General features: G+C 38.6%; 1 long non-coding RNA gene across 1 annotated transcript in view; it reads right to left on the reverse strand.

Moving 5' to 3' along the window:
- Positions 1–9,140, reverse strand: part of LOC310963398 — a 54,086-nt gene extending 44,946 nt beyond the window's left edge. Inside the window, exon 1 of the long non-coding RNA XR_014593690.1 lies at positions 8,993–9,140. This is a non-coding gene — a long non-coding RNA (uncharacterized lncRNA). The remainder of the gene's footprint in view (positions 1–8,992) is intronic.
- Between the last annotated feature and the right edge of the window lie 432 nt (positions 9,141–9,572).

Below are 9,572 nucleotides of genomic sequence, written 5' to 3' on the forward strand. Positions count from 1 at the left end.
GTCAATTAAATCACCAGAACGGCCTTTTTCCACTCGTCCATGCCCATCACTCTTCTTCTCTGCTGCTGAAACTCTGATCAATGCTTTCATAACATCCAAAATGGACTACTGCAACAGCATTCTTTACGCTTCATCATACAAAGTCTTCCATAAACTTCAGTACATCGAGAACTCTACTACCCGTCTGCTCATCTATTCACATTTCCGCTCCTGTGACCACATCACCCCTGTCCTCCAGAAACTCAGCTTGCTCCCTGTCCCAGAACCAATAAAATTTAAAGTAATGTTCCTCACAAAACCCTCCATAACCAGGCCCCCTTCTACTTCAGTGACCTGCTCCACCAGCACACTTCTTCCCCAGCCCCCAGTACCACAGATCCAACCTCCTGTCTCCTGTCACTCAGGACCAAACACCAGTCCTGGGCTGACAGAGCCTTCTCCATCGCTGCCCCCTGCCTCTGGAAGTCTCTCCCCATACACATCAGAGACTGCACCAAACTGTCAATGTTCTTATCACTAATCAAAACTCACCTCTTCAGAACTGCTTTTAATGTATGATTTCAACGTGTCATTTATATTTCTAGTGTATTTTTTTTATTAGTTCATACACATCTTTGAATACTACATAAAACAGCGTATTGTGTGTATTGGATGTATAATTCTAATCACACAGATATAGTGGAGTGTTTTCCTTTGAACTGTACCTGAGCTTTTGAGAATAAGTAGAATAAAAATGGAAATACTCCAGTAAAGTATACAGGCACCTAAGTAAATGTACTTTCCACCACTGTTCATATGGTTTATGATAGCAAGAAGCTGCAGTTACCGGAGCCAGCCAAGAGATGGCAGTCATAGCTGCCATTGTTACTGAAGTGTAGTCTCACTGCCTCATTGATTGTCTCATATTCATTGATTTGTTTACCTGTAACAGACAGGCTCTCCATCAAACTGTTATTAGATGCTTCATGAAAACAGATTTTTTGGAAGTGTGAGCTAAGTTACTCTTGTACTTGCAATCGACAGCTGAGAGCATAATCAATCACTGCTTGGAGAAACCTTGAACGTCATCATGCCACTCAAAAACAAACAACATCTGCCAAAATTAATAACAGTAAAAATCAGTTACTTCTCCACCAGCTGAAAGCTCACATCAAAATGTGTTCCTCGGTTTGGTTTTGCGGTGGAGAATCCTATCATGCCCTGTGCTCATTTCACAAAATCATTCCAGATCAGGGTAATTAAGCGCTCATCCAGTGTGGCGAGAGGAAGCTCAGCCCTGAATCTAAAGCTGTCTTCGGGCACTGCCACATGTTTTAACTGCACGGTTACGGTGCGTGACGGAGAAAGGGTAAAGGTGCCCAAACCGCTCCTCTCATTCATCAAAAGTTACAGCAGTAGTACAGACATGGAGAAGAAAACATGACAAATGGTGGACAAATGCTGCCGGCTCCTTGTCATCCTCAGCAGGGTCCCTTAGGAGCCAAAGAGTGTCTTAAAGCAGGGAGGTCAGATCACCGAGGTTGACTTTTAAAGCAGAGAGAGGGAATCTACAGAGTATGTCTCTGACTCCATGGCCTTGTGTCTGAGCTAGATCCTGTCTTACATTCAGTGATTCACCCAAACACATCATCACTCTTCCGACTGACAAATATCACTCCATTAGACAATGACTCAAAACCCTGTGCATTGTAAAACTTGTTTACAAAATCCAAGCAAAAGCTTAAAAAAAAACACTGACTTGTAATAGATTTAATGGTGCCTCTGTTGTTTACCCCAATACCTGTTATTGCACTTATGTAACGTTGGTTAGCAGGTTGGATTCCCAGGAGAAATAAGTAACTCCTTACGGCACTACCACGGATTTTAGTGTAACTGGAATTTATTTTATAGTGAAAATGTTTTCTGGTTTTCAATCTGATATCCTCCGGCTGCTCTTCCTTGGAACCCTCTAATTTACGGAGTCTACTGGTGGACAGAAAGCACCGGGGGAGTATGAGTGTTTACAGCGCTAGCACAGGAGCTTAAGACTACTGGGAGGAGGTGATTATGCGCCAGAACTGGAGCTGTGTGAGGAACAGAACATGGGTTCAGCAGCCTGTGTGGACATTATGGCAGAGGCAAAGAAGACCACAAAGAAGACCTTGGCGGAGGAAGCTACGAAGAGAAAAGGAGAGAGTGAGTAAGCTGCCACCAAACAAATTGGACTGGCTTTTAGATGTTGGGGAGAGCTCCTCAAAATATAAGGCTTCAAGACGGCAAGCTGACCTTTTTGTACTTAAGTACTTAATCAAAGCTGGCTTGCTATGTCTTCTATTGAAGCTCTTGCTCTAAGTTTGGCTGTGTTAGCAAAGTGACTCGCTAGTTTTGGATCATGAGTGATGCAATCATGATGAAAGCAAGGGCTGGTTCACAATAATATTTTAGACTGGTCTTTAGTGTGAGACGGTAAATTTGCTGCTGATAAGTCTAGACATTTAAGACTTTTTTAAACTAAAAAGGTTGGCCACTTTTCCCTCAGGAAACAGTGGACTAAGAGTCATGTTATTTGTATGAATTTAGATGTCTATCTTAAGGCTTACTAGCAGTTAGATCTAGACCAAAGTCAGTCAGATGATAACCCTAGATTTTGCAAAAAATCCTGTGATCTATACTACCGTCAACCATTCAAGGTCAGTACCTAACTTAATCATCTTGCAAGACTTTCACACATCTTGGGTTACCATTGAGACACGACCACAAGAGCATGTGTACAGCTGTCCATATTCACAAAAGTGAATCATACACTGAAACTGTACTGAAGAAGCGCCAAATCATAAAAAACACAATATTGTGCAATTTGCTTTAAACTAAAACCAGCAAATCATTTCTGTATATGAGGTTTCCCAGAGTCTCTCTAACAACAGATGTCAAAATAACCTCGGCTGAGAAATCTATAATATACTGTACGTTCATATACAGCTCTTCAAGGTACATCACAATGGAACAGTGTTGAAGGACGGACTTTGTTAAACCTGTTATTTGCATAAATTACTTGACAAACACAGTCTGGAAAACAGCATGTGGCAAACTTTTATCGCCACACCAGGTCTCCAGAACAGCAAAAAACATCTTTTATGTGCTGCCATTAGAGCATGATAAATAAATGCTCCTTGTCACTTGCTATTGTCCCCTTCAGAGTAGTCATTTGAAAGCTTTTTGTCATTGATGTTTTTCAAAAGATGAAACCGGCTTTGTTTTCATCAGCACTTCGCCATTGTAGTATTTTGATAACTTTCCTTTGGATGGATGAGAAAAAGCGAACAAGGCAATCAGTATTTCTTCAAGACAGGAGGCCCTGCACAACCGGCCATGCTATATTAATCCAATCTGTGGAGGTGGTTTGGCTTCCAGGCCAGCCCTCCCGAGGGGACTTCTCCATTACCTCTCCAAGCTTATCTCCTTTTCCCCGATACTCCATTAAAACGCCTCATCCTACTCAACCAATAGTTACGCCGGTTCTCCACTTCTAACTCATTTCTTTCTTCCTCTCTTGAAGATTTTCTGCTACTTTTAAAAATGCTTCATGAATAAATTGTATTTCATCAGACAAAAGAATAACAAGACAGAAATGTCTTAATTATTTCCATGCTGTAGGTGAATCTTAGAGGACAAGAAGACTCGTGGACTTAAAGTTGAAGGCACGTTGCATTAACCAATCTTTCAGTCCAAGTGCTATTTTATTTTATTTAGGAAGACACCTGCTAAAATTTCTGCAAATTAAAGCTTTGGAATATTGACCAAAAAAAAAACATGAAGAATTTAAGAATTCATTACTCACTTCTACTTCATTATATCAAATTCTCTCTTTAGACCTGCATTGACTCATGATTAAAATGGCAATTAAGCAGTTCTGTAACTGACATGAAAAAGTCTTTCATTTATTGTGTCTGAAAGCTTAAATTATGTGTTGAGTTGCAGTCTTTCCAAACTGACCAGACTGACAAAACAGGATTAAAGTGCAGCTGATATTTTATGCAGACATCAATGACCTTTCAATTTGGCCATTTTAATACCAACAAATGAGAGCTAAAGTGTTAAACATGGGACTTGTCCACACGATCAAAAACAACCTTTTTTCTCCATCGTTCTTAAAAAGTTTCCTTCTGAGCAACTAGTGACCAATTTAGCAACTTATTCAGAGCATCAGGGAAAAGGTAGAAATATATGGTCGGTATGGTTAATTCATTCCCATGCATGTCGCTCAGAGTCCTGTTTACAGTCTATGGGGATGTGTCTCTATCCAAGCAGCAGCACTGTTGTTGTTATGTGACAGGGTTAGAGGTCCAAGGTGGGGCGATGACAAAGTAGGTGGTTTCGCTGTCCAGATGACATCGCCAAGGGGGGCCTATTCAAATCTTCCCACTCTGGGACCTGGTTTCAAAAGATACCGTTTTCAGGGTCCGATAACGCCGGCTGCATGTGGATGGTCGGACAAAACCATACTAAAGTTGTGCGGTTACAGGAAAACACGTCTTCGTGTGGACAGGCCCTTAGACTTAATGCAAATCTCCATCACAGCTTTATAGGGTTAGTTAGATAAAAAGACACTTAGGAACATTGAATTATCGTATAATTTATAATGAAAACATTAAAAGGTGTTGATTTTGTGATCATTAAAGATTGGTTGACCACTGATTGTTATTTAGGAGCTAACTGTCACAGGGAGGTCATTATGCCATGTCTATTGTGGAATAAAGTTGAAGGAGTTTAGGCTCAAACCAGTGGTTTAAAACCGACCCAACAATGGAGGCAGGATCTGAAAAAATAAGGTTACAGTAACAGGTTTTTAATGAGGTGCAGCAGCTGATTTTCAACACAACATGTAGCATTCAGAGTAAAAACTCCTCTCATTACTCTGATGAAGAAAAGCTTTATGTTGAAACATTAGTTGCTGCACCTCATTAAAGTCTCTTTTAATAAGCATGTGCTCCAGATCTCATCTCTCACGGACTGTTTTTCTGCTGTGTCTTTCAGTTTTTCAAATGCCATTGAAATCAATATAATACACTTATCTACAAGTCAATACAATTAAATATGTGATTTAATAAAAAGGCAGAACACCAAATTACATGAATTCAAAAGCTGAGATGACAACTACGCTGTTAAGCTAGTTAATTTGGGTTTTTTCTCCATCATGACTGGATTTAATTAATAACTAATGCCTTATTTAGTCGTGTGGAACAACAAAATTAAGATGATGGTTTATATTTTTCTGTGTACTATGTAAAAACAAACAATAACTTTTTTATTTTTAGTTCCAGCTTTAGCGAAGGTTAGCTGTGGCTTTTTGTAAAGGGTGACTGTCTCACCAGCTAGCTTAAACTTGACATAGCTAGCTCTATTTCCCAATGTGTCTAATCAGCTGCAGAAAGGTGTTGGTTACTGCAACCTTGGCACTATAACAAACCCATGATTCAGTACCTATGTACATAGAAAATATTAAGTGAGCCTACTGCAGTCTAGGTTATGTTCCATTTTATAACTCTTTTAAAAATGTCCATGGTCTATTTCCACTGAAATTATCAGGGGTGTCATGATTCGATTCCATTTAAACTTCCTTTTTTTAGAAGTTCAAGTATTAATTCTTTGAGATCAATAGATCGTAGATCCAAAATGCATCACACAACTAGTGAAGAAGTTCTTAGATCTTGTAGTAAAAGTAGCAGCTTCACACTGTACAAATACTTAAAGGGATATTTTTACAACCTTGTATGGTAATGTGGGCAGTGTGTGTAGATTTTGTTTGGTGTTTGGCTTCTCTATAACAGTCCAAACTGTGAAATGTACTATTAGGACATATGAGAAAAGCAACATCATTAGACAGCGCCCCATATTTTTTGAGTTAGCTGGCCAGTGCAGCTGTTACAGATGGATGCACATTGCTGAGCTGTTTACTTTAACCTCGCAACTCAAGTGTGAGAGTTAGTTCATGTACAATAAAATAGTAACAATGCAACCAAGCTTGATAAGGTTGATGTGTCTGTTAGTAATAAAAAACAAAACTCAATCTGAAAACACTGCCCACATTGCCATGGTACAAAATTGGATGTAAATCAGCAAAATATTTCTGTAAGTAAAATTACAAAACATAAATACTTAAAGTATCAAACGTTTTAATTCTAATTATTGATGTTTAATGTGTTAGAATCACTTTCATGTTACAGCTAATTTTAATTGGGTGGCTTTATCTGTAATAATCATCATTGTATTGAAAACATGAATCTGAACTAACTTTAGTTGTCAAAAAACCTATTTTCCACTGAAAAATAGTAGTGTAAATTAACATAAAATACAGTACAGTACCTAATATGTGTACTTAGTTACCACTGCAAACAGCCAATGATTTAAATTATAACTAAACGATGTAATGAACTAAAATCCATCCTAATCCCCCAAAGTATCGAAGAAGAATTTATGAGTGACTTGTACGTCTAAATGGGAATCCTTAGCGTCTTTAGCATTGTATACAGAAATTGTAAGGTTTTATAGGCCGGGCTGACTGCATTGATTTTAAATAATGATATAATTCATAAGAACTTGTTTAAATGCAGACTCTGTCAAAGCTGACTGATTGGATTTTAAATGGCAGAAATGTCATAATGCATTCTGGTTGATTAGGGAAAAAATGAATTGCAGACATGTAATTGCGGAGTGATGCAGACAGATAATTAACTGCCATCTGGCCATACATTCCTTAAATTCTGCTGCGATGCTGAAATTAGGAACAACATGGTTGAAAAAACGAAACTTCAGTTTGTTTTTATATTAAGGATAATTGAATGTACACAGGGTTTGGTTTCTAGGCGTGAAGATGTGAGACGTGGCAGGAGAAAATTAACAGCTCTTGTCCACAAGGCCTCTTTAGAGTGACTGTATCCCAATAGCACAGGAACACTCTCCAGTTGCACTATCAACACTTTTAAATATTTAATCACGTCTGTCACAGGATCTCACTTTTGACATTGACGTCAACCTCTACACGATGAGCTGCCAAGTGTTTCCATTACATGGCCTCTCAGACTTGAGTCTTTCTCAAGCACCTCACTTCACAGATCAAGTGGTGTAGAGCTCAATCATAGCAGAGCGTAAATAAGATTACTATCCCCTGACTAATTGATCATTTTCACAGGGTTAGCTGAAGCAGAAAAGGCCAGGAGGTATAAAGTGAGGATGCCTGGAGATAGTCTTATGAGTTCTCTAAGGGCGCCTTGCCTCATTGTCACCTGGACGACTGCCTAGGTTACAAACTTTACGTTGAACATCAGGGACTCTGCGGTGGATCCCAGCGGCTGTGCTGCTGTAATTAGCTTGCTTTTTTCTCCCATGTGCACTTGTTCCTGTTGGTTTTTGTTTTGAAATCAAAAGGTTGCAACACTATTAATAGTGGAAAAAATAGGAACTATATGTTCATAAAAGCTCTCTGGAAGGCATGGTACCGTTAAAATGCAAGGTTCTCCAGGAGTTAACCTGTTTGCAAGGCTCCTATATTCGCCCCCCTTTTTATGCACACCAAAATGATAACCACTCATTTCTGGATTCATGAAAATTTGCATGGCCTATTTTCTACTTGCCATTATATTCTAAGCTTATCATGTTTTATTCATTGGGTCAGATTTTGATTTCAATAATCCTATTGTTTTGCTCCAAAAAGTAATCTACATTGCAAATGAGAAATCCGGAGCGTTCATTTTTCTGTATTTGACAGTCCTGCCAATCCTTCCCCTCGTACACTGGTGCTTAATTCCTGCTCATTTTTTAATTACACCTCGAGCAGTTCAATATCACAGCCTGATTAAAATGTTATAGGACCCGGGTTCAGCAATAATTACAGATAGGCTGGCTGGAATGGGCAGAGTAAATTATTTTATTTGAGGAACATAATTACATCTACAAAATGCATCACTGGGAATGATTTAACAGCACCTATCAGGTCTAGAGGGGAGGTTTAATGGGTCATTTTAGCAGCCCTACTGGACATTATATTGACTTGAAATGATTTAGGATCCTCTGCTGATTTCAGCAGGAAAACTGCTTGTGTCCGCTGTTGTGGAAAAGCAATTGATCATATCTCATGCAAACTAGAAGCAAAGTGTAGTTTTCATGCAAAAAAACACTGATATTTTCATAGCACATTATAGACTGTGGTCTCGTGTTTTGATGATCCGAGGTGTCATAGAATATTTTTTTGGACAAGATTTAAGATGTATGTATTACATAGTCATCAAAAAGTGAAGATATACTCAGGGTTTGTACAAATGTCTTAAATATATTCCCTTTCTTAAAAAAAGCTGATTTTCTTAAAAAACTAATTGAAGATCAGCATTTAGAGGTGAGGTTGTAGAATGTAACCAACTGAAACTTCTTCCATGTGCCAAGCATGTAGGGGAACTACGGCGACCGACGCCAATTAATATATTCAATTTCTGCCAATAGATCCCCTTTAATCCTACACACATTTAAACCAAAGACAATTTTATATAGTGATACATCTTTATGAATAATGTATCATGGGGTTATGTTTTCTGGTCAATCCAAAAATGATTGCAGTCCGTATTTTTCTATAGTTAATGCTTTTTAATAGAGAGCCTGACACTTTGAAATCAAATTATACTGATCTGATTATTTGTGCAGTACTAATTCTATGATAATATGATTCATAAGCACTGTGAAATGAGTGACGCTGTCACAGTTCACCGCAAATGTCAAATTCATGCATTTCTAAACAGGACACTTGTGTATAATGTTGACTTTTATAGTTAGAGTAGGGGAAATAGATGCTGTTGATGCTTGGACAAATCATATGACCAAGGCATAATCATCTATATTTCCTCCTGCCAATTTCTTATCTCTCCGGCGCCATAAAACTGGAGCACAACAAGAACAAAAGCAGTGGCAAGCATGTACAAACACCATCAAAAACAGTCAGAGATGAGTGAAGCTGCTTTGATCTCACTTTTTTTTGGGCTCCGCACCTGGAATCACGAAGAGTTGAAGGATGGAAGCAGAAGAAAAAAGGCTCTTTCAGATAAACACCACTTACTGATAGAACAACACCTGCTTTCAGTGTATTCACAGGTCACAGTTCCCAACATGACTCTCCTCCCTACAGTACAATGGCTGTGAAAAAGACATCTAGTAAGCTGTCTTTCATCTAGAAGACCTAATAAAAACATATCTGTACATGATCTCTGTTCTCATGATCCTTTGCCAATTCTATAACAAGATCTGCCGGTTTGTATGGGCTAAATGCCCATACAAACCACCTGTATCTAGTTCATTAGTTACTGTAGCATGTCCGCACACGTTTGTACTATTGAGACATGATTAATCCCACGAGAACAGGCATACATACTAAAATAACAAAAAGGCAGTAAAGGAATAGTTTGGCATGTTTGGGAACAACGCTTATTTGTTTTCTTATTGAAAGAGAAGTCAAGAAGATTGATACAACTCCCATAAATCTAGAGTCATTTAGCTTAGCTTGGCTTAGAACAAAGACTGGAAACAGGTGGAAACAGCTAGCCTTGTTTGCC

Source organism: Echiichthys vipera, assembly GCF_963691815.1.
Source record: "Echiichthys vipera genome assembly, chromosome: 21".
Classification (NCBI taxonomy): domain Eukaryota; kingdom Metazoa; phylum Chordata; class Actinopteri; order Perciformes; family Trachinidae; genus Echiichthys; species Echiichthys vipera.